Here is a 20,477-nt window from a genome sequence, read left to right on the forward strand (position 1 = left end):
CTCTTCTTTCTAAAGAGATGGGGTTTTCCTGCTCGGGGCCCCGGGGTGGGGGCGCCTGGGAAAGTCAAGCCTGGGAGAGAGAAGGGCGCGAAGGGCGTGTCTATAAATCTTAGGCCTCAGGCCTGCAGCCCGCCCGGGAGCCGGCCGCGGAGCCCGGCGGCGGGGTCACTGCGGGGGACTCACTGGGAAAGTCCGCTGGCCGCCCCCGGGCGGCGCCGAACACCCTTCACCGCGCGGCCCCCTCCTCTCTTCGGGAAGCCTGGGGGCGGGGTTTGTTTACTCCTCGCACGCACCGCCGACCCAGCCAATCCGTGGGGAGAAGCGCCTTACGTCGCTCATCCCGCGGGCCAATCGGCGCTCACGGTGCTGCTCCGCCGCCAAAGCTCGCGCGGGGGAAGCGGGGCCGGGTGCGGGCGGACCTGGCTGCCAGCGATTCCGCCTGCGGCAGCTGCCTCCCGGGGCTCGCGGGGCGCGCCCTGACCCTTCCTCTGGGCAGGCTCGGGGGCGCGCGCACTGCCGGCGGCCCTGGGACCTCGAACTCCAGGGCCTTGACTGGACAGGCCGCGGACCTCGCACCCCCGCCCCGAGTGTGAGTCCGCCGGGACCCGGCCGCCGCCAAGCGCGGGTGCCCCAGGCTGGGAAGAACAGCCGTGCGCGGCCACCTCGTCCTCGGCAGCCAGGCGGGGGTAAGGCACGGGGCGAGGGCGCGGGCACCCATGCCGAGGGCCTCTGGACCCGGCCCGGGGCATCCTGGGCAGGTTGCCCTCCCTGCCCCTCCAGGGCCCCCTGGTCACCCCGAGTCCTGTCTGTTTATAACCACGCATCCTTCCAGGCCTGGCGGGGTAACCCTTGAGAGTCTGGAGGAGCGCCCCCCCTGCCCCCCGCAAACTGGGGGGAGGCAACGTCCCTGAGTCACGCCTCGGGGAGGGGAAAGGCTACTTTCTCCTTCCTCTGCCTCTTCAGGGGAGGATGGCTTCTGAGTCTCGTTTCCTGACTTTTCCTCCCCTCGTGACCCACACGCCTCCATCCGTGTCAGCTAGGTGTTGTTCAGAGTTCCAGAGCTTTGTGCTTTTGGAAGAACCTCCCTCCATAAAGGAACTTTTTCTCCAAAGTCGAGGATCACTTTTGGGGCCCAGACTCCTTTGAGAAATTCCCGAGAGCCATGGTCCCTGTCCATTGTGTGGCCTCAGTTTCTTCATCTGTAAAAGGGTAGTAACTGCCTGCTCGGGGTGTCGGGGGTGTTGCGGGGTGTTCCGAGCAGTAAATGGACCCACGAATCTGTGGAACGCATTTGGAACAAGGCTCACAACATACTAAGTACTATGCATGAGTTAGGCGCTTTTATTACTGACTCCCAGGAATGCTGCTTCAGAAGGGTGCCGTGTACCCGGTTCTCTTTTTCTATTGACAGTCACCGGGCTCGTCCCTTTCCATGCTCACTGCTGAAGCTCCCTGAAGCCTTTCGCTTCCTCATTCCATCCGAGGGCTCAGACTCCGTGTCCCACTTACTTGCTCTCTTTTTAAGTCAGTGGCTCATTCTCTTCCTTCCCCCTGCTCCCCAAACCAAGTTGTTTTCACTAGACTTTTCTACAGCCTGAATTTTTCTGGGCCACTTTTCTCTTCAGGGCTGGAAATCATCTTCACGTGATAAATATAGTTGAATTCATCTGTTCTCTACACAGTTAAGTGTGACCTGTGTGTTCAAAATTAAATATAAAATAATTTAGTCGATCTGATAGTGCCTGTTGCTTTTCCATGTCATTGGTTGGCGTATAATTCAGCTAAACCTTGATGATTATCCTATTACTAGAATAAATCTTTCATAGCAGTGTCCATTTTCAAGTAGCCCCAAGGAGAAAAATCAGATGCCTAGAGCCTAGATTCTCTAACGCTTGTGTACTGGCTGCCGATGCTGTTGTTTGGTAGAACATCTTGTGCCTGTATCTTGAGTCTGGTCTAGTGGCGGGCATGGTGTCTGTAGTGCTGTTCTGGCAGGACATTTGCAATTTCAGCAGTGTGGCACTTATGTGTGTTCATAACAGCTCAAGACTTTTAAACTCTTAACTTTTTTTAGTTCTCTTTACTTCTAGTGGTTTAAGAGAGAAAATGGATTTTTCAAGGGTGTAATACCTTTGTGATCATGTAATTTTCCCTCCAACTCTTGCAAATGTGCAGTGCACTGGCACCTTCCACTTTTTCCTTTGCTGCCAGAATTCTTAACTGTCTAGGCTCTGTCCTCTCAATACAACTTGAAATTGAATGTAGAAAGCATTTGTGGATGAAAATTATGCCTTAAAACACACCCTAAGGATTCAGAGATTGCTTTTTATAATTAGGAATTGAAATGTGAATATACATTTGGTTTTTGTTTTCTAACATGATAGAAAGATTGGCTTTGTTTTCTTGCTGTTGATAATTTATGTTTTAGACGTGATACATGAGTTATTTATATTTACATAGCACTTAACCATTTAAAAAGCCCTTTTAGGTATATGAAAGTTTATAGAACATGATGAGAAAATGGACTTAAGCCAAAATTAAATTCATGACAAAGGTAGTGAATTAGAACCCAAGTATCTCACTTCTAGTCCATTATTTCTTGGTCTGTCAGTCTTAACAGTTAACCAGGAGCAAAGGATGGAAAGGGAGAGTTTAAGATGAAGTTTTAAAAGCAAAGGAGGGAAATTTCTACTTTGGGCATTAAATATTAGATATTGAGTAGTACATTAGCATCTTGTTTTTTTATCTTTAAACTTAGGCATATTTCTTTTAAAGGTTGAATAATAAGCCATACTACCCATGAATTTACTCATAGTTTATATTGTCGCTAGGCAAACTTGACTTTTTTTGACTTTGTCATATTGAAACTCTTACTGCAATATGTACCATGATGGATCCCAGAAGAAACTAGAAAGTGTAGGGTTGATAGTTTTTTTAGATCATAGAATTTTAAGTTGTAATGAACTTTAAAGATGATGATGATTTGAGTGAAAGCAAATATTATTTAGGTAGAGAAAAGAAAGAGGCTAGGATTCGGGCTCCTGGAGACAGGATGAGGGGATAAGCCTGGGAATGACTGCTCCCAGGGTTGCAAGTTTCACAGGGCACCACCGCTACGAGAGAATCCGGAGTGTGGAAAGTACATGTACAGGTGGACGCGGACGGACTCCTGAGCGAGTCTCTAAGGGTTATTAAACTAGTTGCCTCTTTGTCCTGGCCTTTCCACTTTAATCTGGGGGACATGACTCTAGGGGTGCAGCATGAGTACATTTCAAAGATTTTTGAACCCTTGGAAATTTTATGCAAAATTACATGCATTTGCACATTTTTTTCCTGGAGAGAAGATTCATAGTTTTCATACTTTCTAAGGGGACAATTTTTAGACAGCTCTCATTTTTATGAAATTATTTCTTTTACTGAACTAGAAGTTAGTATCTTCACTAGTTCTAGTACTGTCTTCTGTATGTGAGTTTTCAAATATTTGAAGATATTTATATCCCACTGACTTTCCTTCTCTAGACATAGTCGTCTCAGTCTTTAAGTTCTAATGGGTTTGTTGTTTTGATTTGAGCCTGCTCACAGTGCTGATGTCTTATTTATGGATTTATTTCAATTCATCCATATTCTTCAAAGTGTAGTTCCCAAAATTAGATATTAACCAATAGAGAAGACCATAAATTACCTCTCTGATTTTAAAGCATGCAGCTTAAGATTAAGAATAGACTTGCTACTATGAACGAAAAAAGGAGTTCTATGGAAAGCAACCTCACAGAGTGATCTGATCATAAATTCCTAACCAGGCAGGTCATAATGGGTAGTAATGCCCCAGACCTATAACTTCTTTAGTGAAAGGCTTTAAGCAAACCCTGTCCATTGTTGTTGTGCATATAGGCTAATACACCTTTGAAATACCAGAAATAATACTCCTGGAAGGGGGTATCAACCCTCAAGAAAGCACATGTAATCTTAACGGTCCTATAATCCTATCCCTGCCTTGCTTTCTCCCACCTCCATGTAATCTTTCTTACATTTCCTCCATTTCAAATGCATAAAAGAAGCTGCAAAACCGTTATTCTCCGGAGCATTTGAGATCTTTCTTGTTCCCCAGAATATGTTGTCAGTTTGGCTCAAATAAAATCTTAGAAAAAATTCTTTACAGGTTTGGGTGTTCTTACATCGACACTGTTTTGGCAACCACATTGCACTGTTAATTCAAAAATAATGTCCTGGTTAAGAAGATGAACCCTGGGACTAGCCTGCCTGGGTTTAAATCCTGCCTCTTCAATTTATTAAAGACTATTAAATTTTATCAATTTACTCAATGACCTTGAGTAAATTATGTAAATATTTTGGGCCTCGTTTTCTCATCTGTAAAGTGGGGTTTATAGTAGCACCTATCTCCTAGGGCTGTTATAGAGAATAAATGAACACATACATGTAAAGCATTTAGAATGGTCCCTGGTATTTAAGTGCTATATTATGTTACCTATTATTGATTTTGTAATCAGCTAAAATTCTTGAGTTGTTTTGTCCATGCTTTCTCAATTCTGAAAGTCACACTCTCCCAGTTCTTTAATAGAATACTGTTTAGGTAGGACTTTACATTTATATGTATTAAATTTTATTTTATGAGATTGGTTCTAGCCTGTTGACTGTGTTGATGTAAAAATGTTCAAACCTGTAGAGAATTTTTATAATTTATTTGAGCCAGAGGACACTCCTAGAAACAAGATCTCAAGACTGAGAAAAATGTTTCCCAGAATGGCAGTTTGCAGCTTCTTTTACAAATTTGGAATTAAGGAGGGAAGGAAGGAAGATGACATGAAGGTGGGAGAAAGCTAGGTGGGGATTAGATTACAAGATACTTAACAAGATAATGTACTTTCTTGAGGGTGGTTTCTTGAGGGGGTCTGAAAACAGGAATTTCAAGAGTATATTAACCTAGATGCACAGAAACAATGAACAGGGCTTGCTTAAATCAAAGATAAACGTTTTACTAAAGAAGTTATATGTCTGGGAGGTGACTACTTACCGTGATCTGTCCAATTAGGAATTTGTGATCAGAGTATCTTGTAAGGTTACTTTCCATAGAATCCCTTTTTTGTTCACAACTTGAAAACAAAATCCTCATTTGGTCTTCCAATAAATAGACTTATTTATTTGTCCATAGATTTGATAAACTGTAAGTTTGATAATGCTGACATTGCCTTCCTGCAAATCTTAATAAAATGTTGACTAGACAGAACTAAGAGCTAGAGACCTCTCTTAATGTTGATTTTTAAAAAAAACAACACAACTCATTAATTCTTTGGGTCAAGTCATCAGCCAAATTAGAAATCCAGCTGATTTATTATTATCCATTTCAAATATTTCCAAGTTTTCACAAGGAATATATAAGGCATTTTAACAATTGCCTTCCTAAAACCCAGATACTTTTCTATACTTCATTTCAATTAAAAAAATGTCAGGGAAGGAGCATTCATCTGTCATTACTTGCCTTTGATGAAACTGTACTGCTTTTCAGGGGTGTATGTTGGTTATTTTTCTTTGTTCACAGACTTATTTCAGTAATGATTCTAGAACCCTATCTAGAGTTACATTTAACTTCACTGATCAGTTGTTGGCAGGACCTCCTTTCTTTGTTTTTGAACAGCAGTACTATATTTTCCTGTTTCAGTCTTCTAGCAACTTCTCTTATTCTCCATAATTTCTAAACAATTGCCAACAGCTGCATGGAAATTTTACCTAGAGCTCTATAGCTTGTTGAAGATTCACTTAGAGAGCAGTTAGGGATTCTCTTAAATGTTCTCATCCATATTGAGCTTTGTTTGGTTTCCATTAACTCGTTGATTAAATTTATTAAATGTCCATTTTGGGCAGGATACCAATGCTTGTTTTACCCCATCCAGTCTAAAGAGAACTTTTCTCGATAGAGAGCAAAAAGGTAATCCACATCCATTTCTCTCCATTCCTACTGTTGTTTCCATTAACAACAGTCTGGGCCTCCAGTCCTTTTCTGGACTATGGTAGTAATTTCTTATTGACCTGCCTTCTTCCAGTCTTTTTCTGTCTCCAATCCTTTAAGCACTGGAGCTGGAACCATCTTTATTTTTAAAATGTGTTTCTCTTAAGGTCTTTCCCTCCCCATTGGAATAATCTGTAATGATCTAATAATTGTAATGATCTGTAATGTTTTCTGTTCATTTTCCTTTAAAATTCAAGTCCCCTCTCCCCCCTTTACCTTCCTTATTCTTAAGGAAGGGTATGAACTGGCAGCCAGGTAGTAGGAAGGGAGAGATCGTGACTCCCCACCAGCTGGTCTTTGTGTGCGTCACTCAGCAGACAGCTGTGGAGGGCTTACTGTGCTGCTGGCACTGTGTGAGACCAAGTTGACAAAGGGGTGTGACATAGCCTCAGCCCTTAAAGGATTCTAAGTGCAGGGGAAAAATAGGGGAAAGTAGCTTGGTGAAGCCAAAAATCTTTTACTTTTTTTTTTAGATAATCAAAAGTGTAGTAAGTTTATTTAACAAATTCCTTTTACAATAAGTGTGTTGTTATTGAAGAATGAATTTGTTAAAGTTACTAATTCAGTTTTATTTAAGTAAAATCAAATTGTTAAATAACCAACCTATAACTGTGGGAAAATAATATGTATTTCAAAACTGCCAAAATAAAATGTTTAATCAAAACTGGAAGCACTAACTTCTCTTTTATAGTCCACTCCACTCGAGGGTGGATGATTAAAAAACCCAATCTACTCCTCTGTAAAAATTTATTTAAATTACATTAAAATGATTTAAAAGTTACTTTCATTAAAAATCCTATGTATTTCTTGAGTGAGATGAATAAACCTTAACTAAAAAAACCCAGTCTACTAAAGTTTTCATTCACAGCGTCTTTGAAATTGTGTTGTGATACGAAACTACCTATAAAAAAGAAGGATTTGTTAAATGCTATTCAAAGGGCAGAGTGAGAGAGATGACGATAAGCAGTTGCTGTAACATATACAGCTAACAAATGGCAGTCCATAAAATGATTTCTAGGTTAATAAAAGTTTGGAAAAGCTGTCAGATAAATAATTCTGCACTAATTGATATATTTTTTAGTTTTAAAGCCCTTACAAGTAGGAAAAAAATTTGAACATCAAGATTATGTGTTTTTAAGTTGAACAAATTAGTATTTAAAGGTAACAGAATATATTACCTGTACACATTCTAAGAATGAATGAAAATCCATGTGAAAAATTGCATCATAAATGAAAAGCAATAGAATACCTGCTGATGTTAACATTCTGCCTACAATTTTGCCATTAACTTCATGCTCTCCAAGGCATTATACTATATCACAGTTGCTGTAAAAATAATTACCAAACATTGCCCGGCCAGCATGGCTCAGAGGTTGAGCATCAACCTATGATCCAGGAGATCGAGGTTTGATTCCCGGTCAGGGCACATGCTCAGGCACGGGCTTGATCCCCGCTGGGGGGCGGTGCAGGAGGCACCCGATCAATGACTCTCATCATTGATGTTTCTGTCTCTCCCTGTCTCCTTTCCTCTCTCTGAAATCAATAAAAATATTTTTTAAAAAATATATTTGTGGGAAGGGCCCGGGGGTAGGATGGATGTGGGATGGAGGGCATCAGTGGGGTTAAAAAGGGGACATTTGTAATAGTCTCAACAATAAAAATAAAGAAACATTAAAAATAAATAAAATAAAATGTAAATAAATAAATAAAATAAAATAAAAATAATTACCAAACATAGATCTTGAAAGAAAATAATTTGTGAAAGATTAACCATTGTGGTCAGAAAAATTATTTTAGAAAGATTTTCCAAGAATACTTGACTATTTTTTATCTTGAAAACTTACTTGAAAAGCTTTTAAATCATTAGTTTTTCAAATATAGACTTTCATAAGGGGAATTATTTTGGTTGAGAAAGAGGTGAATAAGGGCAGCTTAAATTCTTATCTAATAAAAATCAATTACAGTATGAATTCTTTTATTATTATATGGAAAAAGAAGCAGGAGCCATGTTCTCAAAATGTCTCAAAATCTTTGTGCTGTCATAATAAAAACTTTAGACAGATAATGTGTCAGACACTTAAGATAACTTATTAAACTTATTTCAAAATTGTAAAACTGGAGAAGCAAAAGTCAAAGAGAATCATCTCATTTCAATAAAGGTACCAAAATGCTAATCATTATTTAGAAGTTTTTGTCTTTTTTTAAGTGAAGTGTTTAATGAAGCTTCTAGATAACTGGAGTAGGTACAGCTGTTTAGATTTCAAAATATAAAAAATGCATGTTTCTATAGAAGTATTCTACTTTCAAGTTTCAGCTTTTCAAAGCTGGAACTCACAAAGACAGCTCTGAGCGGGATTAGTGTAGAAACAAGAAATGCAAAAACATCAAAGAAAAATTCAATGCTGAAATAGTTCAGTACTATCAGTGAGTTATTTTAAACCTAGAAAAAGCTATACCATACATTTCCATTAGGGGGTACCAATATTTATTTAGATGTTAGCAGATGTTAGATTCTTTTCTAATTCGTATCAGAATGATTTTTGGTCTGTTAGTAGTAATAACTTCTTCCAGGGACCTTGGCAAATTTGAGCAAAAGCTTGCTAACTTAATTAGTAAATTAGTTAATTACAATGTAAAAGCAGCTAAGTGTTTTAATTAATGAGCTCTCTCTGAAAGAACTAAAAAATTATTCCCTCTTCCCAAATCATATTATTTTCTTTTATTGTTTCTGTATCAGATTCAGTAGTATTGTAGGATGGGTCTAGACTATCAGATGCTACCGCTTTGAGAAAGATCTGTTCCGAGTTATTAGTTTTCTAAGCTAAAGTTACACTCTGGGGAAAGAGTTCAAGACAATTGGATTTCCCCTCTTGACATAAGTGACATAAAAGAAGAATAAATTTCAAGAAACTGAAACAGTAATCTAAAGCATTTGAAACTGATGCCAAAGAAAAGACTTAAGAAAGGGGTCAGTACGTACAAAACCCTTCTTCGCTGTGACGGAAAGGAATTCTGAGATGAGAGATCCTGGTAAGTGAAGAAAATAAGAGATTCTATTATATAAGCAGCTCATTGAAAAAAAGTGCAGTCCTGTTTACAAGGCAGTTCTTATGTAACCCACAAAATATATATATTTAAAAGCCACCAAAACCTCCCCATATTTTCTAGGATTAAGTAACAAGATAAGGATCCATAACTTGAGTGGTTTGTATTCATTATGGATTTCTAATGGCTTACTTTACCAAACACTTACTATGTGATAAGGATATCAATCCTCCCCAAAGTATATGAGACAGGATTTATGGTTTTTCATTTTATAATTAAGGACAAAAGTTGCTTTACTGGGATCAGAGAGACAGTAATGGCAGAGCTGGAGCTCAGACGTGGATCTGTAGTGCTAGCCACTCCACTGTATTGTCTGGCTAAAATGTTTCAGGCCTTTAGCATTCATGCAAGAACCCAACAATCTGTAGAGCTTCTTCTTAGTCGGGTCTGGTATAGTTTCTGTTTTATCTAGAGTGTTGTAAATTCATTCAAATATAAGTGAGTAATTTGAAAATTAACCATTGTTTTTGACTGATCACCCTTTCACTAGGGTCGCTGTCTACTATAACTTAAACAGACCACTTCTGCATAATGGATGTGGTATCTTAAATTCAGCTGTATTTCAGTTAATTGGTTAAATCGTGCTTATGAGCTCTGTGAATCTATTATGTACTGATGGTTTGCTGTGAATAGAAACAAGTATATACTTAAGATGTTAACTTCTTTGTAACATAAATATTTTAATTGTATTGTAAGGCCTATATTATGTGCTACATGTCCTTTTGACTTGTTCAAAAATTAAATATACGTAGGCTAAAAGAAAATATAACGAAATGATGCTATATCTTAAAGATGTAATGAAAGAAGAGAAAAAGGCTAAAAGTGTTCCAAAAAAGCAAGAATAATAAAAATATAATAGCAAATAATAGTGGCATCTATTGTTAGTCATAGAGTAGGAACCCCATGTATTTCAGTCAAAGATGCTGTGGCTAATGGTGCTGTTATCCACAGGGGTGTGGGTATGTCTGATAAGTTAAATATGTACAATAAAATAAGTGTATTTGAAAATAAGAATGATAGTACATATCTTGTTGTCAAAGTAGAAAATATAGCACAGAAGGATTTCTTCTTCTTCACCTTTAACTCTAGGTGTATACTGAAGGATGCTGACAAACTGCTCAACAAAGCTTGACTGGCTATCTATGTATCTATCATCAGTCATCTCTCTCTCTCTCTTTCTCTCTCTCTGTCTTAGTGGCAAAAGTTTCTGACTTATTTAATACTTCCCATTTATGTAAAATTCACTCCAGTATTTCACCTTGGAAAAAACAATTTAACCCAGAGTGGCCATGAGTGAAAACAAAACAGAGAATTATTACATTAATTTGACTTACTAGTTTATGTGAAACTTTCTGGTCATTTTTTATCATCTTAACTACCTTAGCCCACCATCTAGTTGTTTATTAGGCCTCCTAATAAGTAGGCAGAATATGAAGCAATTTTTCATGTTGTGACTAATAGCAACTCTGATGAATTTTGCATTTAATTTACCTCTATCAGAGATGTAGATTAATGTGTGTGAATCTTATTGTGTCTGATATTCCCCATTAAGATACTCCCTACGGTCAGTCTTAGGGCCTGGTTATCTTGCAAAAATCCCACATTTCCTCAAGAGGAGTATAGGAGATCGGGTGCTAAGGATGAGAAAATGAAGTAGGCCAGTTTTGTTTTTTGGATTCTTCTGGGCCTTTTCTGACTTCTTGTATTAATATTCACCTACTAACCACCCTAGCCAGTTTTGCTCAGTAGTTAGAGCATCGGCCCTTGGACTGAACGGTCCCGGGTTCGATTCCGGCCAAGGGCACATACCTCAGTTGCAGGATCAGTCCTGGGCCCTGGTTGAGGCACTGGGGTATGTTGCCGGAGGCAACCAGTGGATGTGTCTCGCTCACATCGATGTATGTTTCTCTCGCTCTCTCTGGCTCTCCCTCTACTCTCTCTGAAAAGCAATGGAAAAAATATCCTCGGGTGAGGATTAAAAAAAAAAAATCGGCTATTACCAATTTCAAAATTTTCTAGAATAAAAGTAATTCCTCATATTTTTAGTCCCACTCTCGAGGGGAAACCATGTTTTAAAAAATGTCTTTTATGAACAGATGATAGATTTAAAAATTGCACTTAATTTTCAATAAGTAAATAACATCTGTGTAACCAGCACCCTAGTGCCCCTTTCCAGTCATGAACCCCTCTTCCCCAAGGGAACTATTCTGACTTCTAACAGCATGAATTGGTAAAACCACCTTTAACGGTATCTACTTTTAGTCCTTTTGATGATTATCACTCTGAATGGTATAATTATTGCTTCACTTCTTTTTAAAAAAGCTTTTTATATTGAACTAATTTTAGACTTACAGGAAATTTGTAAAAGTTGTACATAGTTTAATTATATTCCTCAGCCCATTTCCCCTAATGTTAACATTTTATATAACCATAGTGTGATGATCAAGAGCAAGAAATTAACATTGGCACACTATTATTGACTGAGCTCCAGACTTTATTTGAATTTCACCAATTTTTTCACTAATGACATTTTTCTGTTCCAGAATTCTATTCAGGATCTCACATTTTAATTGTTATCTTTCCTTAGTCGTCTCTATTCTCTGACAGCCTCAATTTCTCTTTGTTTATATGGCCTTGACACTTTTGAAAAGTACTGATCATATAGAATGCCCCTCTATTTGAGTTTGTCCATTGTTGTCACTCATGGGAGTGTGGTTACGCATTTTTAGTAAAAATACCACAAAAAATGATGGTGTGTCTTTCTGTTTTTCACAGGGCATCAATCATATCAAGGGGTTCATCATGTTTTTATGTTTTATCATTGGTGATGTTTATCTTTGTCACTTGGTTAAGTTGATGGCTGCCTGTATTAATTTTTTTTTACATCTAGATCTCTAATCATTTTGGAACTTATTCTTTTGTGTGATGTGAGACATGGATCTGATTTTATCTTTTTCAAAATGACTACCTAGCACCATTTGTTAAAAAGTCCATCTTTTCAATTGATACAGAAAAGCATTTGACAAAATTCAACATCCTTTCTTGATAAAAACACTCAGCAAACGAGGAGTAGAAGGAAATTTCCTCAATATAATAAAAGCTATATATGAAAAGCCCATTATTTGCACCATTAGACTCACTGGTGAAAGACTGAATGCTTTTATTCTAAATTCAGGAACAAGACAAGGATGTCCACGTTCAGTCCTTCTATTTAACATAGTATTGGAAGTCCTAGCCAGAGCAGTTAGGCAAGAAAAAGAAATAAAAGGCATCTAAATTGGAAAGAAGAACAAGAATTATCTTTATTTACAGACATATAATCCATGTAAAAATCCTAAAGATCCTACACATACAGATCTTTTTAGAATTAATAAATTCAGCAAAGTTGCAGGATAAAAAATTCAACACAACTATCAGTTGTATTTCTATTTACTAACATAGTGAACAATCTGAAAAGGAAATTAAGAAAACAATTCCATTTAGTATATCATGAAAAAGAATAAAATACTTAGGAATAAACGTAACCAAGGAGGCAGAATACTGGTACACTGAAAACTGCATAATATTGCTGAAGGAAATTAGAGAATGCACAGATAAATGGACACGCTGTGGTCATGGATTGGAATACTTAATATTGTTAGCATGTCAACACTACACAAAGTGATATGCAGATATCAAAATCCCAATGATTTTTTGTGTGTGCAGAAATAGAAGAATTCCTCTTAAAATCCACATAGCATCTCAGGGGACCCCAAGCAGCCAAAACAATGTTGAAAGAGAAGAACAAAGCTGGAGGACTCACACTTCCCACTTCCAATCCTTATTACAAAGCTACATTAACGAAACAGTATGGTCCTAGCATAAAGACAGACATAAATCAGTGAGTCATAGTAGCCCAGAATAAACCCTTGCATACATGGGCAAATTATTATTTTTTGTTTTGTTTTTTAATCCATTGGATTTTAAGAGAGGGTGGAAGGGAGGGAGGGGGTAGGGGCAGGGGGAAAGAGAGAGAGAGGGAGAGAGAGAGAGAAGCATCCATGTGAGGGAGACGTGTTGATTGGTTGCCTCCTGCACACACCACAACTGGGGAAGGGGATCGAAACCTGCAACCCAGGTACGTGCCCTTGACCAGGAATTGAACCCATAACCCTTCAGTCCATGGGCCCACGCTCTATCCACTGAGCCAAACTGGCCAGGGCCATGGGCAAATTATTTTTGACGAGGCTGCCAAGACCATTCAATGGGGAAAGGACAGTTTTTTCAACAAATGATGTTGGGGAAACTGGATGGATATCCACATGAAAAAGAATGAAGTTGGACTTAATGCCATATACAAAAATGAACTCAATGAATCAAAGCACTAAACTTTAAGAGCTAAGAAGAAAATATAGGAAGAAATTTAATGACATTGAATTTGAAGTCCCATTTGTCTATTTTTTCTTCTGTTGCTTATACCTTTGGTGTTACTCTCTTCCTGGTCTTAAGATCTCTTTATGTTTTAGTGTTTTGCTGTGTCTGGGTGGGTTGGGTTTTTTGTTTGTTTTGCTTTATTTATTTTTATATTTTATTTATTGATTTGAGAGAGAGGGGGAGAGAGATAGAAACGTCAATGATGAGAGAGAGTCATTGATCGGCTGCCTCCTGCACGGCCCAGCCCCGGGGATCGAGCCCGCAACCCGGGCATGTGCCCTGACCAGGAATCGAACCGCGATCTCCTGGATCCTAGGTTGATGCTCAACCGCTGAGCCATGCAGGCCAGGCTATTTTCCTTTATTTTTTATTGGAGGTCATTGTGATATCTGAATCTGAAGATTTTTAGAAGATCCTTCCTCCCCTAATTTCCAGAGTCCAGAGATAGATGGAGACATTTTCTTGTCTTTTCATGGCTGATCCCACCCACCCCCCCAAAACACACACACTCTTTAGTCAGTTTTTTCACTGAGAATGTGTGAAAGGAGGTGGGAGTCTCAATTCCAACTCTACTTCATGTGGTTCCCAAGGTCTTGTCTCTTGTCACTCTAAAGCCATTAAAAACCAAAAGTTTTGGTTCTTTATATTGACAAATTCCTCCACGGCAGCTGAAAGCTTTGTTTTCTTGTGAGCCCAGCATTTAAGAGAATATTTATTTTAATTTATCCAACATTTCTAAATGCTTTGTTAAGGTAAAATTCGCACATCATTTAGTTCACTATGTTGCCAGAAACAAAAATGTTCATTTTTTGGTGTCATTTTCTTCCATTTTTTCCTCTTTTCCTTTTCTGGATTTCTTTTTAGTTGGACTTTCTGAATTGGTGTTCTTATTTCTTTCAGTTTTTATAAAACTTTTTGTTCTCCTCTGTGGGAGATTTCCAACCCTTCCTTTCTCTCTCCCTCTCCCTCCTTCCTTTTTTTTCTTTCTATTTTTTAATTACTTTTGTCTACTGCTGTTTTGTTAATTTGGTCTCTTCACTTCATATTAGAGGCTTTCTTCCAGGAAACTTGGGCCATCTGTTCAGATTAAAGAGTGAGGCAATAAAAAGCTGAGTAAAAACTTTGTCCATGGGGAGTTGTTAACTACAAGTCTTTTATTTTTAATTAAAAATGTTTTTCAATTACAGTTGACATTCGGTATTGTATTAGTTTCAGGTGTACAGCATAGTGGTTAGACAACCATATGTTTTACAGAGTCATTCCCCTCAGTAAGTTCTGTACCCACCTGACACCAAACACAGTGATCACAATATATTGACTGTATTCCCTGTGCTGTACTTTACATCCCCACGACTGTTTCATGACTGCCAATTTCTACTTCTTAATCTCTTTATCTTTTCACCCAGTCCCCCAACCCACCACCCATCTGGCAACCATCGGTTTGTTTTCTGTACCTATGAGTTTGTTTCTTTAACTGCAAATCTAAACACAGGGTGATTGAGTGGTCGTAGGTCTTTTCTCTTGGGTCAGATTTCCCATGAAGGACTGTCCTAGCCCCCTGTTTGATCGGCCTGTGTTCTGGGAGCTGATTTGAGGAACAGAGGTTGGCGGTGAGGGGATCCACTGTTCAACATGTAAATCTTTATTTAATCTCTTTGTGGTATAATACGACAGACATATTATATGTGTACCTGACTCCTACATCCTGTCTGGTTTCACGTCTTTAGAAAGTAAACCACTTGTCTCTTGCTGGGGTGCAGGAAAGGCAGTTTCTTGGATACATAGTAAAGCTTCTGGGTGAAGACTGTTCCTTACATTCAACCAGTATTCCTATTTTCAGCCCAACCTTCACCCCTACCTTCAGGTTCTTAAGCCTTTCTGTTGTGCTTGCTTCTTCCTGGCTTCATGCCCTCACCTACCCTTACATGCATGGGGCTGGCTGGTTCTGTTTCACCAGCTCAACTACTATTCAGCAATCCTCTCTCTGGCTTCCAAAAGTTTTGGATTTATACCTCTTACCAGTGTTGTCTCCTTTCATGTTATATATGTATAGATATGTTTTTTGATGAGCTTATCCTTTTTTAGCCCTTTAGCATCATTTTAGTATAGTTTCTGGAGAGAATGGATATAAACATGTGTTCATATTTAACAAAGAGAATCTTATCTTGCATTTTAATTATGTTGTATTCGCTTAAAAATAGTATTGTTATAAATTTAGGATTTCTTCCATCTTCCCTTTCCACTAGTGTTTATTTCAGTTTTATATCATGAGTGAAGAGTAGAAGGATAGGTAAATATAGGAGGGAATGGAGAAGGGCAACAAGAGACTCAAAGGGGAAAAACAGCTTCCTCCCCGCAGATGAGGCCAACATTGGCGCCAGTGAGGCTGTAATGAAGTCATAGCGCCATCTTCTGGCTTTTTAAAAACTGGAATTTTATCTGGGAATGTGAGTTGCAAATACTTTTTCCCCAGTTAATTTTTCTTATGATTGCATTGTGGTGTTTTCTTTAAATGGAATATATATTCATATTTTATACTCATGTCAGTTTTTTCCTTTGATGACTTTTGGGTTTGGACTCACATTTAGAAAAGTTTTCCACACAGAGATTAAAAAGTCTAACTCCCATGTTTTCTTCTAGAAACCTAAAAAATTGTATTGAATTCTTTGATTCACCTGGAATTTATTTTGAATGAGATGTAAACTATGGTTCCAGTTAATTTTTTCAGATAGCTACTCAGTTCTCAATGCTATATACTGAATAATCCACCTAAACCAATTATACCCGACTGATTTGAACTTTGATACATATTAAATTTTGTCATGGATTTGGGTCTCTTCCCGGACTTGTTTTTCTTTTTCTTTCTTTTTTTTTTTAATCCTCGCCTGAGGATACTTTTTTCCATTGCTTTTCAGAGAGTGGAAGGGGGTGAGAGAGAGAGAAACACTGATGTGAGGGAGACATCTCGACTGGTTGCCTCCCCAGCACCTCCCGACCGGGGCAGGGACCGAGCCTGCAACCAGGGCACGTGCCCTTGATGGGAAGCCAGACCGAGACCCTCTATTCCGTGGGCCGACGCTCTGCCCACTGAGCGAAACTGGCCAGGCCTTGGACTTGTTTTCTAGTCCATCAAGCTGTATGCCTCTTCATTTAACATGTGTAACACTTAAATGATTGTAACTTTATAACTTACTCTAATAATTGAGTGGAGCTAATCCTTGCTCTTATGTTTCTAGAATTTGTCTGGCTATTTTTGCTTCTTTTTCCATGTACACTTTTTTTTCTTGCTCCTCCCCTACTTTATTTTCTGTCCATTAAAGACTTTTTAAAATATATATATATCTTTATTGATTTCAGAGAGAGGAAAGGAGGGGAGAGAGAGAGAGAGAAACATCAATGATGAGTCATTGATCGAGCCCGCAACCCAGGCATGTGCCCTGACCAGGAATCGAACCCCGATCGCCTGGATCCTAGGTCAACGCTCAACCGCTGAGCCACGCCCAGCCGGGCTTTTTTTTTTGTTATGGTGAAGTACACATTACATAAAATTGACCACTTTAATCATTTTGTAAATGTAATATTCAGTTGGCATTAAGTAAATTCATAATGATGTATAACCACCACTGCCACCCGTATTCTTTCCTCTATATCCTCACTAATACTTGTTACCTCTTGTCCTTTTTTTTTTTTTTTTTTTTTTTTATCCCCACCCTAGGAATAACTGTACCAAGAAATGTGTAAACCCATTGCATTAGTTTTTTAGGGCTGCCAGAACAAAGTACCCAGAATCCCAGTCCCTTATGTTACATGCTGCTTTCGCATATTTTTTTGTCTCTGTAGTAGCACATAGAGTAATTGTCAGTAAGTGGTTAATTTTGAAATTCATTGTTTAATGCCTGTCTTCTTTTTTTGTTTGTGATAATGCTTTATTTTTAAGTAAAAAAATGAATCATTGCCAAAACAAAATGTTTTGCCTTTGAATAATATTTTAAGCATAAGGGGGAAAAGTCATTAATGAGAACATATTTTCATTTTTCAATGTTTTTAATTTTTTGCAAAGATTTTCCTTAAGCCACACTAAGCAGTTTTTAAATGTAGGTTTCATGATCCTTTTGACTTCATGCTTTTAAAAGAAGTCATTTATCTTCAAAACATGACAAACTTCTGAATCCATTAAAAGTTATTTTATTTAAATTATGTTTTCCAAAAGAAAGGGCTCTGTGCTAGTCATCTTTGAAAGCTCTCATACCATTTCAGAACCACATTTGCTAGAATGAACATTTCAGATGGACTTGTTGTCATCTGGGCCTGAGAGATAGCAAATGATGAGGCAGAATTGCAGACCTTGTCCAGTATCTTCTGTGTGAACTGAGTGAATGAGTCAACTAAGGATACAGCAGCATTACCTAGAGGAGTCTAAGCCAGACTGTCCAACAATTCCACTGAAATTCCAGTCTGAGCAACAGGTGAAGTTCTGACAATGTTCATGGCTCCGAAAGGGTGCTGGCTTCCTTCTCCAGATTTAAGACCTGAAATTTTGAAGATGGCACTTGGTTTCCCATTTGTGACAAATCCTAGGAGTAGCCATACTGGCATTCCATTTGAATTAGGATAGGAAAAGTAGATGGATCCTCCCACTCCCTCGGGAAATGGGATTGTTCCCAGCATAAAAATGACAACATGTTTGATATTTTCATAATCAGGCAAGTAAAAAACTAATTTATCTTCTGCCACTTGCTGTGCAGCTGTTTGCACCAGCTTCCTTGCCACTAAGCAGCCAAACATGGCAGTGGCCACCTAATGCCCCCCTTCTTAGTGAAAATGCAGGCTCCTTGGAGGCAGGGACTGTCATTGTTTCTCCCAGTATCTTTACTGCTCAGCCTAGTGTTTGACATGCAGTAGGCAGTGAGTATTGAATAAGTGAATGAATGAGTAGGGCTCAGACAACATGGTTCATTATTTCTCTGCATTTACGTAGAGGACTCTGTTAAAAGTTGTCATTAATTGCCTGTAGTATTAACCAGTTTTTATCATTGTAGAGAATCTGGAAAATTATTTTGCAATTTAGAAAAGTGAATAAGGAACATTAAAGCAATTATCTTTTTTTTAAGTGTAAAATGTCATTAGTTCCAGCTTTTAGTACATAAAAAGTGTTTTTAAAATTTTACTCTTGCCTATTCATTTTACCTTAAAAATTAGCAAAGTTAAATTTACCCTATTAAAATTTTTCCCCATAAAACTTTTTAATGAACACATATATAATGCTGGTTTTAAAACACTTTTTGTTCATGATAGGAAAGTGACACTCAAAATTCTGCTATATAGCTTGGAAACATTTCAGACATGAATGTGTTAAATGTTTACATTTCTTTCCATTTTCTGCTGCCAACTCATATTAAGTGGGATTACCATACATTATTAAAGGGTGAAAATAAATATAATATTAAGTATATGATTAATTTACTAAGTAGTTTTTAAAAAAACAAACAATATTACTTGAGTTCTAACCACATGCCAGACACTGGGTATATAACAGTGAACAGAATACATAGGGTTCCCGCCCTCATTTGGAAATAACCATTGGTGGAAGTTCCAGGCAAGGGAACAGCATGTGCAGAGGCCCTGAGGCAGGAGGAGCATGTTTTTGAGTAACTGACAGAAAGCCAGTGAAACTAGATCAGAGAAGGGTATGGGAAAGTGGTTCAACACAAACCTGGAGAAGTAGTCAGATACCAGATGAAACATGACGGATTGCGTCCTTAAGATGTGATTACTGTCACCAGTTTAGAAACAGGAACTCTTAAATGTTCATGAGTAGGGGACTAGTTCAATAAATTATGACATAATGATGTAAAGGACTCCTATGAAGCTGTAAAAAGAAATGAGCGCATTTACTACCTCCTCAAAAAATAAAGACAATTTCAATTTAATACTGAAATGAATAAAAGAAGGAACTAAAAAGGGTGAAAACCTGATCCAATGATATATGACTTGTCCTATATGAAATTCTGAAGGCTTCTTTTGAAGAATAAACCCATATTCTTTTATATGGGTTTATTATTATAATAATTACATATTTTGAGGATATATTTATTGTATCTCAAGTCAGATATATTTTGTCACTTAGCGTAGTAGGTAAGAACATGTCTGCCAGTTCCTGGGTTGATCTTCTGGCATTGCCATTTACACAGTTGGTTAACTGGGCAAATTACTTCAACTGTAAAGCTCAGTCTGTCATCTGTAAAATGCGAATAGTATATTTACCTGATAGGCTTGTGGTACAAATTATGTAAGATCATACATGTGAAGCACTTGAAAGAGTACCTAGGTATGTATGTTTCCAAACTTTAAAACATGAACTTGTATTTAAAATTAATGTCTTCCATTTAAATATACAGCCTTTGCTGAAATGTAATTTTTAGTAGCATCTTTTTTCAGCAGTGTTAGAGAGTCTACAAACCCTGATTCAAGTGATGTTAATTCTACAAATTTATTCATAATTATTGTTGTTTTTTCCTTGCTTGTATTTTGATTAATGTTGTACCATTTTAAGAGGCTTTGTGGCCAGAGCTGCTAATTGTTATTGGAAAGGAAAAGGGCTTGCATTTTGAGACCATCTGTGAGAGTTATATTGTCTAAAACCGACAAGAGATCATGGCAGATGGTGAGGTCACAAAGATTGACTTTTTGAGCTTGACATAATGTGTTCACAAAGGTGGAAGAAGAAATCCGATTTATTTTTTTAACCAACAGAAAGCTTGGTGTCAGAGAGAAGTGTACAATTGTTGAGTCTGGGCAAAACATAATGCACTAGCTTATCTTTGAGAATTACCAGTGCTGTTTAAAGATGGCAATTTCTTGAAACATTCAGTGCCATGTTTATTTACTTTCTAGACACTTGGTTTAAGTCATATATTTCAAATAATTTGTAGCT

General features: G+C 38.0%; 1 protein-coding gene and 1 pseudogene across 6 annotated transcripts in view; one reads left to right on the top strand and one right to left on the bottom strand.

Moving 5' to 3' along the window:
• Positions 1-344: 344 nt before the first annotated feature.
• Positions 345-20,477, top strand: part of TFDP2 (transcription factor Dp-2) — a 122,876-nt gene continuing 102,743 nt past the window's right edge. For 4 of the 5 annotated variants that reach the window (XM_081160543.1, XM_081160546.1, XM_081160547.1 and 1 more), the window contains exon 1: positions 345-686. The gene's annotated coding sequence lies outside the window, so the exon portion shown is untranslated. The remainder of the gene's footprint in view (positions 687-20,477) is intronic. The other variant, XM_081160551.1, reaches the window with a different exon arrangement.
• Positions 17,738-18,328, bottom strand: LOC308567695 (protein Hikeshi pseudogene; annotated as a pseudogene). The gene has a single exon. The product of its transcript is annotated as a protein Hikeshi pseudogene (transcript).

The sequence above is a fragment of the Miniopterus schreibersii genome, assembly GCF_964146895.1.
Source record: "Miniopterus schreibersii genome assembly, chromosome: 15".
NCBI classification, from domain to species: domain Eukaryota; kingdom Metazoa; phylum Chordata; class Mammalia; order Chiroptera; family Miniopteridae; genus Miniopterus; species Miniopterus schreibersii.